Source organism: Helicoverpa zea, chromosome 7 (genome assembly GCF_022581195.2).
Source record: "Helicoverpa zea isolate HzStark_Cry1AcR chromosome 7, ilHelZeax1.1, whole genome shotgun sequence".
In the NCBI taxonomy this organism is placed as follows: domain Eukaryota; kingdom Metazoa; phylum Arthropoda; class Insecta; order Lepidoptera; family Noctuidae; genus Helicoverpa; species Helicoverpa zea.
Window position 1 is genome coordinate 7,788,980 of NC_061458.1, and position 16,686 is coordinate 7,805,665.

The following is a 16,686-nucleotide window of genomic DNA, read 5'->3' on the forward strand; positions in this document are numbered from 1 at the left end:
TACTTTACGTTAGTTCTCAAGGACTGGAATAAAGTTTAACGAATCTGAATACTTTTTTGATAAAAGTCTTTTCAGTTGACGTATTTACGTCTGGTTTATTTATAGACTGAAAAAAAAATAGTTTATTTGCGCTATAAGTAGTCTCATAGAAATGTTTGCAAAGAATATAAATAATTTTAGCAAGTTTCAGTTGTATATCGCTTTCATAGCTCATTATAATGTGATTTTAGTTTTTCTTATATTGTGGAAAAAATTATATAATAGACGCTGTCTAGGACCGAACGTTTCATGCCTACTAAAGGCCTAATTTGGCCCCACCAAAGGCTGTACTTTATTGGCTGTACATAACAAGCTCCCTCTTTCATAACGGGAAAAAACGCCGCCAGTTATAAACCTTGTCTACTTATTTTCCTGTTTACAACATCCCCTTTATTCATAATTACTACTACATTCTTCAAAACTTACGACAAGAATTTTGAAGAATGGCATTTGATGGTGCCATCAGTCATTATTAAAATTGAACTAAAAGAAAGGTTGCTTCCCTTCTAAAACAGAGAAACAAAAGGGAAAAGAAAGAAAGTCAATTGAAAAAAAAAAACTTTGAACAAAGGAGTATTTAAGCAATCTAAAAGGAACATTTGATAAAAAGGCGGGTAAAAGTTGGATAAGTGGGAGCTAGTCGGGCGAGAGCTTCAGTGGGCAATTTTCCCGCGGTACGAATGTCGTGTGGTTCGCCCGCCTTGTTTCGCGCTTACAGTCACAGGGCAGATTGGTAGCCGTGGCGTGTCGAACGCTCGTCTCTGACTCGCTATCTTATCCACAGTTAACCGGCTTGCGTATACAACAACGCTTATTTTTATTTGTTGTATAAATTAATTCGTTTAACTTGCCAGTGATTGTGCAGTTTAATTTGAAATTCTGATTACTTTAGTGTGACTTTCGCTTTATTATTTATTTCAGTTAAAATTTTATGGTGGTGTTTCAGTAGTGCGAAAGTGCTTAAGAATTAGCTTGTAACTTTAAACTCTTATGATTGTAGGGACTGTAAAGTTTTAGTTAAAGGAACTGGACTGAAATACTGGCCGTACTCATCGGATCTTTGTAGGTAATGTAATAATTTTACTATATTTTTAATAGTCAAAAGTATAACGAGCACTAATACCCATACCAAATATAGAACAATTTTTTATTATTCAGTGTGCAACACAGCCTATGATATTTCAACGTAGGTGTTCCCATTTTATTTTTGCCACAGATCTATTAACCTTTTTGGTATATTTATTATTTCGAGTGCAATAAAACTTGCGCGATGGGTTAACAGTCGTGGTAACACTTCTGTCTGTGAAAGGGTACCATTTCCTCTAGAGTTGAAAATGTACTTTTTATCATACTTTTGGATTGACAATCAAACAGGTGCTCACATTATTACTTTTATGAAGTGTTTTTATAGAGTGTTAATTTCAAATCGATACTTTTTTATGAAACCGTATTTGAAATATTTATCGCGAGAACTATTCTCGTTCATTAACGTCAGATTTATTTATTTGTATTGTATTACGGTTTCTTGTATTTGTAAAAAAAGAAAATAGGTAAACTTAAATACTTACTGTATCTTTCTGAAAAGATACATAAAAGATGCTGTTTATAATAAGATCTCGATAAATTTATAGGTTGTTGTAAATAAATGTGCTGGTAGACACAGGCAAAATTTTAGTTAAAAATACATACTTTCACATAATTCAAATAATTACATTTTTGAACTTCATTTAATCTCAAATATGTCTAACTATTGAAAAGCCTCAGTGCTTGTGACTTTCACTAAAACTTTCCAACACTATTCATTAAGCTCTATTCAATCAATTTGATCGATCACATTATGCTGGTCATAATGAAAATTTTGCAACATGATTTGCTTAATATTTGATTACTGAAGGTAAACTCTGGGTGACACGCGTCGAACACAATTTGCATTGTATTACACATGGCGCGCTCACTAGATTTCAGGCTGCTGTAGCCAATTAAACCAAAACTAAGTCTGAAATTGCGCTTTCCATCTATTTGTAATTTCTATTTAACGACATTAATATTAGTGTCAACTAATATCGTGTAAGAATCTCTTTAATATACGTGATAGCTAAAATATAGGCACATGTTATTATGTGATAAAACTATAACAGTCATGTTTTCAAATAAAACTGCTTATAATTACTGTGCTGACATTTTTACGATCGCAGTGTACATTATATAAAATGTGTTTTTTATTTTATTTAAAATTTTCTTTTTATTTATTTTCAAGTATCTAGGTAGTTTTTTAAAATCTGTTATCTCCTCCAATCTCCTCGAATTTGCGGTTACTACTTGTAGCTAAACTTAATGATATAAATTCTTGATTTTGCTTTTAATATGAACGAGTATAGTTCGTGCAAATCCAGATTTTCATTTGTCAAAATAAAATTGAGGATTTTTGGAAAAATATTTTCTTCCTATTTGCATGCAAATGAAGACTTAATGTAAACATCAATAGTTTTGCAAATATTTGACAAATAAATGTCTCATAGAACCGTCTTAAGCTTTTAGTCTCAAATAATTATTCTCATTCAAATTAAGAGTTGGTTTTACTTTGTTTCATCTTACTCAGTCTCTTCAGAAAGTTCTTAAAAGTTGTTAAATAATTTTAAAGTGCTCCTTTTAATATTATTAGGTAATAATAATGTTTGAACGTGTAGCAGTAATGCCAACGTTGACAAAACCTTTATGAGGGTGCTATGTACCTAGGTAGTGTCATTAAAGACTCGCTAATTTTAGAAGATTATATTAGCACGATGTGTTACAGCAATATTTAAGTGCTCTCTTATATTTTTAAACTTTAATTTTTAGGAAATCTTAATATTTCATTCGGTCTAGAAACATACAACAGATATTCTTTTATCAGTAGTCTAGTAGTTGCGTAGCACGATTGATGTGCACGAAGGTTTGAGTTCGATTCCCGGATCGGACCAAAATGGGTATACAGCCGTGCATCATAGAGCACGTTAATGTCGTTCCCGATCTTTTTCCGATCGTGACGGATTGCCGTCCCAAAGGGCCATGACAGTATGAAAGTAAAAAGGAATAGGGTGTACCGTTGTCTCCGTAAATGCTTAAAACTTTTGAAAAGTGAATAAGATTTTAATACCTGCTTTGTCATCCATATGCAAGCTTCAATATTGAAAGGCATTTTTGCAATGTCTGACTATGTGTGTATATAGAACTAATCTTTTTCCTCACCTTCGTGTTATGACCTTACTAGGCAGAATGTGCTTTTTTCATGTCATGCTCCTCATAATGATGTTTTCATCGACCTTCTTCACCCTACCTATTTTCTATTAGTGGCATGTTACAAAACTTATCGACCACATAAATGCAAATTGATTTTGGCAAGCCGAAACCATAATACATATCTATTAAGATCAAATCAATAAAGCATAATTATGTGGTAAAATAGATACAGATTACCTATGCTAATATTGTCTGGCGATGACTGCTGTTCAAATGGCTGATTCCCATATATGGAGCCTACTTATCACATTCACAAGATATTTTACTAACGTGCTAATATAAAGATGGAAATTGTTAAATTTATGTACGCAATCGGCTACAAAAAAAAAAATTCTACTGAATCTTACTGAATACGCTTTTGTGTGGTAATTGAAACAAACTTCGAAGATTTACGGTCTTATTTGCATTGATTTCAGATAATTTACATACAGTGAAATATATTTTTGCTTATGATTTAGTATTCAAGTTTTTCGTGGTTTCAAAGTTTTTAAATTGAAGGTGTTTTATGAGGTATGTGTTTTTGTCGAGACTGAAATAAACAGATTGTGACTTGAGTCGGTTCTGACGTTGATTAATTGTTACGAGCGCGCCGCGTTGCCGCCCGTGGTGTACAAAGGTACCTACACCATGTAAATTACGTATGATGCTTAGATAGCGGTGGCTGTTAATAAACAGGGACATACAATATTGATACCTTGTTTGTCGTAAATGCGCTTGTAGAGAGAGAGGTTTTGTAATCCATTTCCAGAGTTTTCTTACGGACGGTAGGAATCAAGAAACCTTCAAAAAGATCTATAAAAAAAGCTTTTATCAAACGTTGAGATGGTTGTACGATTTCAAGGATTACGTTCTTGTAGTGATAGGACTTCTTTAACTAGACATAGGTATATATATGTCTTGTTACACATCTCGAAATGTACATAAAGGTATACCTGCGTGTGTTTACTGCAGTGCTTGTGATTCTTATTTAATTCAAAACAGATTTTCATTGTACTGTAAACTAAGGCGGAACTTATTATAAACTCGTTAGAGCGTCCTCTGTCTTTTAAACGTAATATATTTCTTAGAAATTTAGAATTCTGTTCCCGCTATTGCAATGATTTCAGATACAATATCTAATATTCCTTCTGAGAATATACGTTTTCGTTTTATTTGATCGTGATGGATGGTACGTTCTATTACCTTTATCAGGCCCCTTACTGTAACTATATTAAATTGTTTTTTCTTACGAATTGTATTCGTGTGTGTACTGGCCTTTATTGAATAGCTTTATTTCAGGCATCACAATACGTCTTATTTACATAAAAATATATATTAACATTAAAAGGATGTTGTTGTTAGATGATTAGATTTCTTGTAGAATAAAACGAATTCATAAAAGCTAGTACTTTGATTTCCCTAACACTCTTCAAATACTTTAACCGTCACAAAATTAAATTTCCAAAACGTGAAACGCGACATCAATCAGAATTCACTGAGTAAAATATCTATTATATTTCCGTTGAAAACATTCATGCGTCACATAGTTTCAGGCAAATTCTCTTGTGTCTGACTGACATCGGAGTGATACCACGTGTTCCGTTCTATGCCAGCGTAGAACGATAATGCGGTGGGCTCGGAGCGGCCAAAATTTCATTAAAAAACTGAGTTGGGGGAACGCTGAATTGCTTCCATATATTTTTGTGAAGCCACGTCTCTATGGGTTCGCATGCTATGGGCATAAATAACCCAATTATCTACCGAGTGTAGCCAGCCTACACTGAAAGGGTTGATTTTAGAACAATGCAAAGAGGTGTTGGGTTGGCACGCGACCTGATCGGAATACATCGCCTCTTCGTGCAAATGTGTAACGACTAGATCTATTCAAGGCACCGTAATGAATTAAGGGATCCATGTGTAGTATGTATAGAGATAATATCTACACTTTGGGACTCTTACATTTACTAATTAATTAGGCAAGGTTTACATACCTATGTATTTAGGAATATGCGTGTGAAAGCGAATGTCTTTGCTAATTATTTATTATTAACGAAATCATGTTTAATTTTAACAGAAATTCAAATAAGATATTTGGCTTCCTGATTCCCTTAATCTTTATCTTTAAGGGCACTTTTAGAAACCCTTTAAATATAATGAATGAAAATACCACAATTATATTTTAATTTAATTAAATAGAGATTTGAGATTTCCGTTTTAATCAAAAAGGTGAGTAAAACACGAAAAGCTATTAATATTGTTGCTATAAATAAGTTTGTTTCCAAATATTGTTTAAAAAAAAAGAGTAGGTACCTGTGCCCTATTTCTTAATTTTAAATGTTTGTCTTGCTCGTAGCCCCGCATACTCGACAAGTATCTTTAAATTAAGAAATACATTAAAAAACAAGTTGAAAGGAATTTTTCGGTGTCCGCTGTAACGATAAAGAACGGTCGTAAAGGAGGGTAGTTATTATGCTTATTAATAGGGCCGACTCGACGACCGAGCGGACACTGTCCGTCACAGTTTTCCTGACGAAACTGCCAATAAGAGATGCTATTAAAACAATTCTATCAAAAAGTATATTGCTCATAAAATTATATCGGTCGTAAACTGAACATCAGTAAGTCGTGTTTATTGACAAATTGTCGCAGAGGTGTCTCAAGATCGATTATTTTCAGATCATAGCGTCAAGATTATCGATCACTTCGTAATAGAGTGACATAAATATCGTCAATATTTTTTTATACATGCTCTTATGTTCACATATATAACTCCAGATATCACATTTAGGATCAAACTATGCTGTAACTATACCCAAACAATAATAATGAAAATGAATATTTTATACTTATATTATTCATGACAAATTACACTTCAGGATGTCAGCGCTATAAAATTCAACACATAATCAACCATATAGGCCTCTGGGCGTTACCACAGTAACATGCAAGTGTACATGATATTAATGGCTCAGATTACTGTAACATACTTAAGTGGCAGACGTTTCTTTACTATATCTGGGGCAGTTACTCACAGGATTAAGGGCTTGGAAAGACTAACGACAAAAAGAAGGCGGTGCTTGAAAGCTTAGGAAAAAAATTACTAACACTTATGGATGTGCCTGTCTGGAAATAGTCGCCTAATGTTCTGTGACAGCCTCGAAATAAATATGGTAACTTTTGCTTTTTATTACAGTGAAAGTTATACAAAAGCGTAAAATTGTTAAATAACAGCTCTTAAATCCGTGTAGGTACATAAATACTTGTAGGTACTACAGTGCATGATTTTCGTATGTAGTATGTAGGTTTGGAGGGTGAAATAAAGCGCTTTATAGAAATGTAAGGGACACCGAAAGATCGTCAAGTATCTAGTAAAAACGTTATAAATAATCAAAATCACCATGACAACCTACAATAAGATTGCCCGCTATAAAGCTAAAGCATGGCTAATTAAGGGATTGTTCACACCAAACGTATTGTCCGCCGCTGACTGTGAGTATACTCACTGTCTGCCCCAGTGTGAACGTCGACTCAATCTGCAGTACGCGTACTCACCAAGCCGACAATAAGCTATAGCGTACGATGCGCTACATGTGTGAACAAAAGAATAAGCTCGTGTAGGTTCACACTAGATGCGTACGCTGAGCGGCTGACTATTCTACACATAAAAGAGCTCAGTATTTGAACCCCCCAATCTTCATACATAACAGATGCTATGTCTTCCCAAGCGCATCTTCGTAAGTTTCTATCACTAAATTCGCATTCCAAATACATTCTCTAGAATGTACTTCTGCAATAAACTTTTCGGTGTCGAACATCGCGAGGTGTCACGTGTCACGTCTGTCCTCATTGAAGTTTGTTTCTCGAGTGTATTGCGGCCGAGGCGCGCGGCGGTGCGGGCGCGGCGTAGCAGCGCTATTCGGCAACTGCGTCCGCGTAGCCAATCCGCGTCCGCCGTGGATAGTCGCGTAGTTAAATAATCGGCCACTGAGAGTCAGCGACAACAGGCGACGTAATAGCGTATAGTCGGTTCGGTGTGAACGACAATTTCAATATATATGGAAAAGCAATAAACTGCGTAACGCGCGCTCACAGTCAGCGGCCGACAATACGTTTGGTCTGAACGATGCCTAAGAACAACAGCGTGTAAAATTATGTATAGCGAAACAAATAGGACCTTTTCTGCCGGACGATTTTCCTCAACTGCCACTCATCATGCCATAGTCATTTATCTTTGCAAGGTTCCCTTTTGTCATATCCTTTTAAGAAATCACAAAGAACTTCTCAAGATATTAAGAATGTGTAATTAAACTTTGCGACTAGTCATGCTCCTGTGCTATTAAAAATATTGGTACCTATATAGCACCGCTAGTGTATCGAAAGACTATGAAAGCTACCTTTCAATGTGTTTTTAGTAAGACTCGAATTGGGGACAAGCTTAGGTTTTTCTAAAGTATTACTTTTCGACTCACTCGTTGCTCTCTTTTATATTTCCTTCTCCAATTCTTTAGTATATTTGATGAGTTTTTTTATACGCAGGAAATCTGTAACAAAAAATTGTCTTATAATATTGCCAATCATAGCTCAATAATCTGCTATGATACGTAAATATTCCACCATGACTTGACAGTAACTTCTATGACTTTATTTTCAGTCATTTAAGACATTTTGAGAAGTTTCGTAGGACTGCCGTCCCACGTCGTCGTTTTACCACAAATATCCGTTTTGCATAATCTTGTTCTGAAAAACTTTGTTTGGGAAGTTTGAAGAACGATGAAGTTGTAGAATCTAAGTTTTTATTGAAACTTACGTAATAATAGGACGAGAAAAAGCTGCAAGTTGGGCAGAATAAAATCTTTGGAAATATGGTCTACTTTATCTTTCCATTATTTTTGAATCGCAGGTTAATGGTAAAAGCAAGTTTAGAGAAATAGAAGTGAACGTGTTGATTCAGTTAAAATTCATAGAATCACTAAAACTATAGGTACATATTTTTTTCCAAAACTATATTTTAAAATATTCTTGTTTTATATTCTCTGTACAACGCTTTTGTGCGAGACTTTGTGTTAAAAACAATGCTTACAATTTAATTATCCTATTTTTCTGATTACTATTTTGTTTTTAACCTTTAATCATAGTTAGTACGACTACTAAGAGCTTATTAACTCGGTAAGTGGGGTGACAAGACAAAAGGGTAATCACTAGAACAAGCACTACAATTTGAGGAGAATCTCCTAAGGCTTTCCAAAGTCCGCAGTGATTGAGAACTAGTCCTAACTCCTCACGTCCCAAGGCAATTTATACAAACACGGAAATTACTTGGAGGTCTCCACAGACTATACTGAATTTCGTAAAACCAACTAACTAGAACAACTATATACTTTAAAATGTTGTCCTACCAAGTACGTGCTGCACATCAAACACGAACTTTGTCTATAAATTATAAGTTTAATCCCAAGCGATTATTATTCGTCGTAAATATTTTTCAATCTCTAAAATGAAAGATTAAATATATTTTCAGATTAAAATTATTAATGCTCGCGTGGAAGTGTTCGTGGATACGTATGGATTGATCGATCATTAGGTAAAGCAACGCTTGGTGCGGTCAGTCTCTGGATGGGTGACCAACTTGTCATGACGTACGAATTATAATTAAGCAAGTATGACTTAAAATAGATAGAAAAAACCGTAAAGATATTTTAGTGTAGTCTGTCTAGCCACCACAGCAATTTATTTCATAGTTTATGAACATTTAGGTAAAAGGCCAGTTTCCATAACCACTCTAACGTCCGTGGATAGTACAGTATCCAAGAAAAAAGTAGCGTCATACGCCCATGGATACTATAGTATCCAAAGCGACGAGTTGTGTTTAACTACATCTATTTTAAAATACGGTATTATTTGTTGAGTTTTGACAGATTATCTATATAGCTGATGAAATAGTTCGACGAAAAAATAAGAGATGGTAGTGTAACAAGCTTTTGACAAAAAAAAAAAAAATTAAGTTCAGTTGACGCGTTTGACGTTCGTTTCGTTAAGTGTTTTTATAAGTGTCAACTATTATGTCGTTTTGTTTTATTTATTTTACAAGTGTTATACATCAAAATAAACTAGAAGATTTGGGCTTTACGATGATGTTTAAATATCACAGTTTTAGCTGATAAATCTAGTCTAATTTTAACTTCAAACGATTGTTGTTTCGAAAAAAGTCCGGTCAAGGTCATAGGCCAATCTTAGTTTTGTTTATACATATTTTACAAATTTTGCATTAAAATATTATATTTAATATCGTAATAAGCAAAATAATACATTTTTCAAACAGAAATATACTAAATTCATTGAAAATTTCGTAATAGCCTTCTCGAGCGCGGGAGACATCGCGGTAAAATTACGAAGAGTAGTGTTTTGTTTCGATTTAATTAAAATACTTAGAGTTAACCGAATATAATCAAATATACATCAGAAGAAAGGGTAATAAGCCTAGTTTGTTCTGAAAATATTTTATTGATAAAATATGCAACAGTTGTCCCTTATATTTTAAAATGGTAGAAATAAATGTGTTTTTTTCTCCTTAAAATCATGTTTAACCCGGATTTTAGTATCAAAGATTATAACTAACGATTTTAAAATATCATTAACTTTGATCTGTATCCTTTAACCATTTTTTTCGTATTTTTTTCTTTATTTTAGCCATTACGGTTCAGTAGCTGTATAGGTTTTTTGTTACGACGAAGTTGCGAGTCGCGCGTGGTTCGGGTGCCGCGCGCGGCTGGACGTTAGAGAGAGAAACGGTCGCGCGGCCCGGACGTTAGAGTGGATAAATTCATAAAAGTGAGTAAAGCTGGAGAACCTATAAAAAATAATGTGGAACAGTGATTTCAAACATCAGCCTAGCTGCGGTAATCTTCTGGACCCTCTCAAGGTATCTTTATATCGTTCATAAAACAGAATTAATCTGGAAAACATCGTTAGAGATCCTCCTAAAGGCTGCTATCCTAAACATTAGCATTCAACCTTGCCTTGTTGAACGTTGCGCGTGTCTGGTAACACAACGCCTAATTATTTTTTATATAGGTATTTTATATGAGCTTGGACAAAACGCTCAAGAGTTGACATAATTTCTTGCGTAAATAAACCCTAGTATGGGATACAAGATGATGATTTCATGTTGAATGTAACTTACTTGTTTATAATATTTTCATGGCAACAAAGGGGTCTTAACATATTACCCCGGGCTTGAAGAAAAAATAGTTTTTTTTAGATATTAATAATAGGAATAAAAAATAATCTGTTAATTTATTTCTTTACATACTAACACAGGTTTTTGCGGAGTTACCTGCTGTTACTTCACCTTTTTATTTTGCATTTGTTCAAATACATGAAAAATTATGTTAATGAACAGGCGTAGTAGTGTTTGTTCGACTGAAAAAGTATACCTACGTTTAAAAAAAAGTTGGATCCAAAAAAATGTTTCACTCGGTGAGAGTAGCGCGTAAATATTTTATTTTGTGTTTAGCTTTTCACACTCAAACAGTTAAAGAAACTCTTTTAGCTTAACAAAGAAAATGCATTTCTAAGGACTCTTTCCGAAAGGGTACCAGGAAGGTTGCTGCTTATCGGCCATTGCATTCATATTGGCAATCCTTGTATGAACACGTTCCGCTAATTTTCCTTAAAGATAAGCTGGGGATTCATTCTAGCAAAAGCAATTTCGCCAGTTATGTTTATTTCCAAACAAACTAAGCCATACGTGGGGTATGTTATTTGCATCAGAAAACAATTAAAACCTTTTGCTGCTACTGTATTTTTTTTTGTGTTTCTGTTTTAGACATTTTAGGGTTCAAGCAAACAAAACCTTTTTTATATTTATTTAGTACCTATAAATAGATTACATCTACTCTATTTATATCGTCTTATTCTGAGCCTTCTGGTTTCTAAATTAACATTTCTTACGCACAGCAATTAATTCTGATGAATTATCAAAATGAAAGCCATTGTGAATGAGAATGTGTTACGGAATTAGCTTGTTGTTTGCTACACGGCTTCAACATAAGGATTACATTAAAATAATTCATGACAATGCGCAGAAGGCGTAATTAGGAATATTCGCTTTGTTCTGGAAAATTCATTAGTTTTATGATCGTTATTTAGCTTGTGTGAAGCGTTAATGTACTTTCGGTTAGAAAATTATTTGTGTTTTCCATTAAAAAGGCCCGCACTCTGCAGGCTAGCCTGTGTTGGTGATAGTGATTCCAATTAAACATTTTTCGGCGGGATACCTGACTCCTGTAACATGTACACTGCCATTCATCTTCATATTCGCGGGTTCTAACAAACTATCGTCCGACTATAAGATAGCAGTGTATTGTGTACGAGAGCTCTAACAATACTACGCTCTTTCAATGAGAAAAATAAAAAAAGTCTGTATACAATCCAGAACAGATACTGTGGGAACTGTTTGTGAAATCAAATAACTTCGCTTGCAGACTCTTATTGGGATCAGAGTAAATGTTTTCTAAAAACTTTTAGAACTAAGCTATTTTTGCTTCGGGGAAACACCAAAGCTGGATAATCGAATACCTCCCGTCCACACGATACGAGATACCGTTCGTCTTTTCACACGTAAAGTCGAAGGATCGAATTCTATAATTAAGTTTGTAGTCCTAAATGCATCGCACCCCCACAATTCCTGAGGGGCACGTTAAACTCGAGGACGTAATACTGATAAATAGGTCGACCTTTATGGCATTGTTATCTACTCGTCCATTGGAGCGATAATGCTAAATAAGTGACTATGTCTTGAAGATAGCGAGAGATTTATGAACAATCGATGTGTTTCGCCTTCTATTGGCAACTCTTGCTATTACTTCACGAAGATAGATTATGCAAGGGTCTCTTGGAGGGAAATTATAATAATGTTTTAGAGAATACCTATTTAACCCACTTTAAGAGCTTGCTTTGTTGCTTTACCTACAAAGAAGGCTTATTTAATTAAATTTTCACAAAGACAGACATAGTTTGGGTCCTATTAAGCTTTGTACAGTGGTAATTGTCACATTAATATGCAGATATTGACGTGAATGTTCAGCTTTTACCATTTAATCTTACATAGATGCTTCTGATTGAATTGAATTTATGAAAGATATCGTTCTTACTCGCTAAGTTATAAAAGTTCTAAACAATCAATGCTTGTAGCTACTTGGTATGCTACGGGGCTCTTCTTTTGAAGTAGGACAATAAATAGGCCGCTGTTGTTGTTGTTGCAAAAGAATTTTATTTACTTCATGAAGTTTGCCATCTTTCAAAGGACATATCTATCTATACATATAATAAATCTGTAGAAAAGTAATTTTTGTACATTGAAGAAATTGACAAAAAAAATAGCCAGCATTTTAAAGGATAACTAACAGAACCCATTTCCATCATTTTTGTCATTTTTGTCTGTTTGTCTGTTTGTCTGTCTGTTTGTCTGTTTATCTGTTTGTTTGTTCGCGATTCACGTAAAATCTACGAATTAAATGCAGACAATGCTTATATACAAAAATTCTACGTAAATTGGGGTATTACTTAGTTTTTGTTTCATCGAAATCGATTCACTCTATCAAAAGATATGATTAATTTTGTGAATTCAAGATGTAAAATATTACGACACGCAATCTATTCGTCAAAACTGTACATTTGAATGTTGTACTTATATTAGTTGATCGGCCTATTATTAATCTATACACAGAAAATCACACCTTTATAAGTAACTTCGGAAGAAAAAAAAAATATGAAAATTTTGTTTAGCCAAGGTTAAAGTAGCTCCATCTGTGGTAAATAAAATACATCATCAATTTGTCAAAGGAGCGAGGTGGTAAATGACAATATTACCATACATTCTTTATAGAGGATTATTATTTCAACAGATGGAGTTGTGTATTTTCCGTAATTCACCATATTTTAACACGTAGTGTAATTTTTCGATAGACATTTCAATAGTGTTTGTCAGTTTGCCGTGCCACATCAAAATCCAACTATAATTATTACCTTGATGAAAAGAAAATTAATAGTTCTCAGCCAAATTTAAAACGGTGCAATCTAAATTATTTTTTGAACATTATGTCAAAAATGATGACTTTAGTGGAACAATAAAGTTTAAAGTTACAGATGGAGTTCATATCAGGATTTTTTCACAAACATAGTTTAGCTTATCTTCCACTAATGTGGTGGCCTTAAAACAAATTACTTTGAGTGAGTAGTATTAAGTAGACCTTAATTATTTTTTCTGATGCAAAATATGTAAACTTAATTCTAGAAGAAATGAGGATCTATCTCTCGCAAGCGCTGCTAAGCGTGAGGTAGGTAATGTAGGATTCTTATAGCTTTAAGAACAAGCCCAGATACAAAGTGCAGATAAGAAATGGGAGCTTTCTCTATTTAATACCATACACACGTAAAATGCTTTATGCGTCTGAAAACGTACAAATTACGCGCCGCATACCAGAGACATGCTTACTTTCAACTTCTGATCGCAAATACACTGTTCACGATTACGAACAGTCTCAGTAAGACCCGAGCCAAGTCTAAAAAAACACCTTTTATATAAAACTACGTTTGATGTCATTTAATCACAAAGACAGAATTGTTCTCTGTTGCAAATTCTATCCACCTATATCCTATCCTAATCCAGAATGCATTGCAGGTGTGCATTGCACAAAAACCAATGGTGTCCTATTCGAGAAGTCGAAAGAGTCGGCCTGCCAACACGTCAGCTTCTGCGCTAAGCAAGTGTTCTTAATAGTACCATCAGAATTACATTCATCGTTGAATGAGGTGAATAAATTTTCAGAAACCACAATAACAGTAGGAGCCAAAGCGTATTATCGCTTCATAGAGCTCTGATTGGCCCCAGGTGACCAAGTCATGTCTGATTTGTTCGTTCATCAGATTTTTGAAAGTGTTTCGGTGGATACTTACTGTCGTCCTGTTTACGTGTGACACAAAATATGGTATATAAACGTCCTCCGCAAGAGCGAAATTTTCCCGGTGTGCGGTAGTGACGCACAGTATACAACACTTATGTTTCTTTTGATTTGCTGGCTCCACCAAGAAATGACAAATTGCGAGCGTACATTCTGAAAATCTTGGCAAAACTGCAGGTTTCAAGTACGAACACATGAAGTGGACTCTCACAGATACGTACATTTTGCCTATTCGTGAACTAATGCAAACATTTCGGTGGAGTCCCGGCTTAGGCCACCATATTAGGCGTGCGCGATCCTCGGGCGTGTGAGTAGCGCGGGCGCCGCGCGTGCGTCGCGAGCGCGTTGCGTGAGCGTCGCGTTTTGCTGCCCTGCGGCATTTGCAGCGCGCTCGCGGCGCGCACGCGCCGCTCTCCTTGACGTTTAACTGCTAAGGCGTTTAGCGGGCGGCGGGGATAGTGGGCGAAGGGGTAAGAACGCAACTCGAGCGCCGCGTGCTCGCCGCGAGCGCGTCGCTTGCACTCTTCACACATGCCGCAGGGCAGCAAAACGCGACGTTCACGCAGCGCGCTCGCGACGCCCACGCTACTCACACGCCCGAGGATCGCGCACGCCTAATGTGGGGTCAGCCTTACCATAGTGAGTAAGTGAAACTATCCTACCCTATGCGCCTGCTGATGATGATGACTCATTTTATCATCCATCCAGCTATTCCCCAACTATGTTGGTGTTGGCTTCCAGTTACCGAATCTGTTTGAGTACCAATATTTTGCTTGGAGCGACTACCTATCTACCTATCTTCAATCCAGTCAACTACACAAGACGATATCCATGGTAAGACTGACAGACTTTCTGGCTTCTGATTAGTCGCAGCAGCTGCAGAAAATGTACAAATGACAGCTTTGTCAGACTCAAAGCATATAGACATAGATTATAGCTGTTTCCTGTGAAAATTACTTACGCACCATACGTAATAATTTTCCAAATTGGCTGACTAGATCCTGAGATATTCACAACGTCACAAACTTTACTTCTTTTGTTTAGATAAATGGTCACATCCACAACACAACCTTGATCAATGAATCTATGCGACTGCTAAGTGCTAATCCTAATTATACTGTCACGTGAAAGAATGCACCTACGGGATAAGTAGTATTTTGACTATTCTATATTGCCCACGCAGACGAAGTTACGGGCAACAGCTAGTTATTTAATAACCAGACTCGGTTTAGTGCAAAAAGTACCTACTATCTGTATTTAACTTGCTCTAAGTCATGCAGAGATAGTCTTCTGTTATGCAAATTCAGGCGTGCAAAGATGAAGTTTAACTTTGTATCAATGCTTTGTTGGTTGTACGTTAGCGTCGTAAAAGTTTACTCTATACACTTTAGATTGAGAGATTATTTGTTAGTTGTCAAGTAAAAACCATTAGTTACTAAGCTTAGTAAAACAACGAAATCAAAATTAACTATGTACATTTTCATGTCTTTTCTCGTTAAAGTGTGATATAAGAAATTTTTTTTTTTTTTTTACTGTGATTTGTAAGCTAATCTTAAAATTATCACATTTTGAGATGGAGGAGTTTTTTCAGCCGTAGGGAAAAAATCCCCAAGCTCTTTTACCGATGCCACGTTTAAATAAAAACATGAAATGACTTTTGTCAATGGTTTCACATTATTCTTAGAAGTATTTTAAAATTAGATTCGACACATAATATTAATGGCTTTGAAATCACTCTGGGAGGAAAGTTGTTTTGTCACTGATCTCGGTCGTCACTCCAAAGTCACGTTAAGCTTCGGTTCCATTCAACACCATTAAAAACCGCACAAAGCTTTATTAGTTCTGCTGACGAAACTCATATTTTTACGGAATTCTATGTACAATGTCCGCCTGTTCAAATAATTCGCTCAGTATTTTTAGACATCAGATTTATGAAGTGGCGAGTCTATAAATAATACTTTCTCGTAAATATGAGACATTCAGTACGGAGACGTCCCTAGGGGGTAAATCTGAACATTTATTTAGGTTTTAGTTTATTTTCGTTTCAAACGAAATGTCAGTAAAGGGCGTTATTAAAGCAGAACTATAAAAGCCATTTATTCGTGCTATTATTAATAGCCGATGTTACTGCGAAATTACATTTTAATACAATTTAATTTCATGAGCTTTCTGTAGCGTATCAATTGTAAAAAGCTATTCATATTGGCGTAATATTAGAAATTGAAGGACTCGTAAGCGGGCTCTAAATCTATTTTCTGCCACTGTGTTCCCAGCATTATTCAAACTTAAGCCACTACTTGGTCCAGATTCGAGTGCTAGATTTAAACCAACGTCTTGTACAAAGTAAATGGCACTTACTACCACTAACTAACTACCGAGGTAAGTTAGCACTATAGCCGGTACTATTTATAACGGTTTTATTATAAGG

General features: G+C 35.2%; 1 protein-coding gene across 2 annotated transcripts in view; it reads left to right on the forward strand.

The window, feature by feature from the left end:
- The first annotated feature begins 702 nt into the window (after positions 1-702).
- The window catches only part of LOC124631894 (RYamide receptor-like), a 70,289-nt gene continuing 54,305 nt past the window's right edge, over positions 703-16,686 (forward strand). Inside the window, exon 1 of one of the 2 annotated variants that reach the window (XM_047166530.1) lies at positions 703-1,105. The gene's annotated coding sequence lies outside the window, so the exon portion shown is untranslated. The remainder of the gene's footprint in view (positions 1,106-16,686) is intronic. The other variant, XM_047166531.1, reaches the window with a different exon arrangement.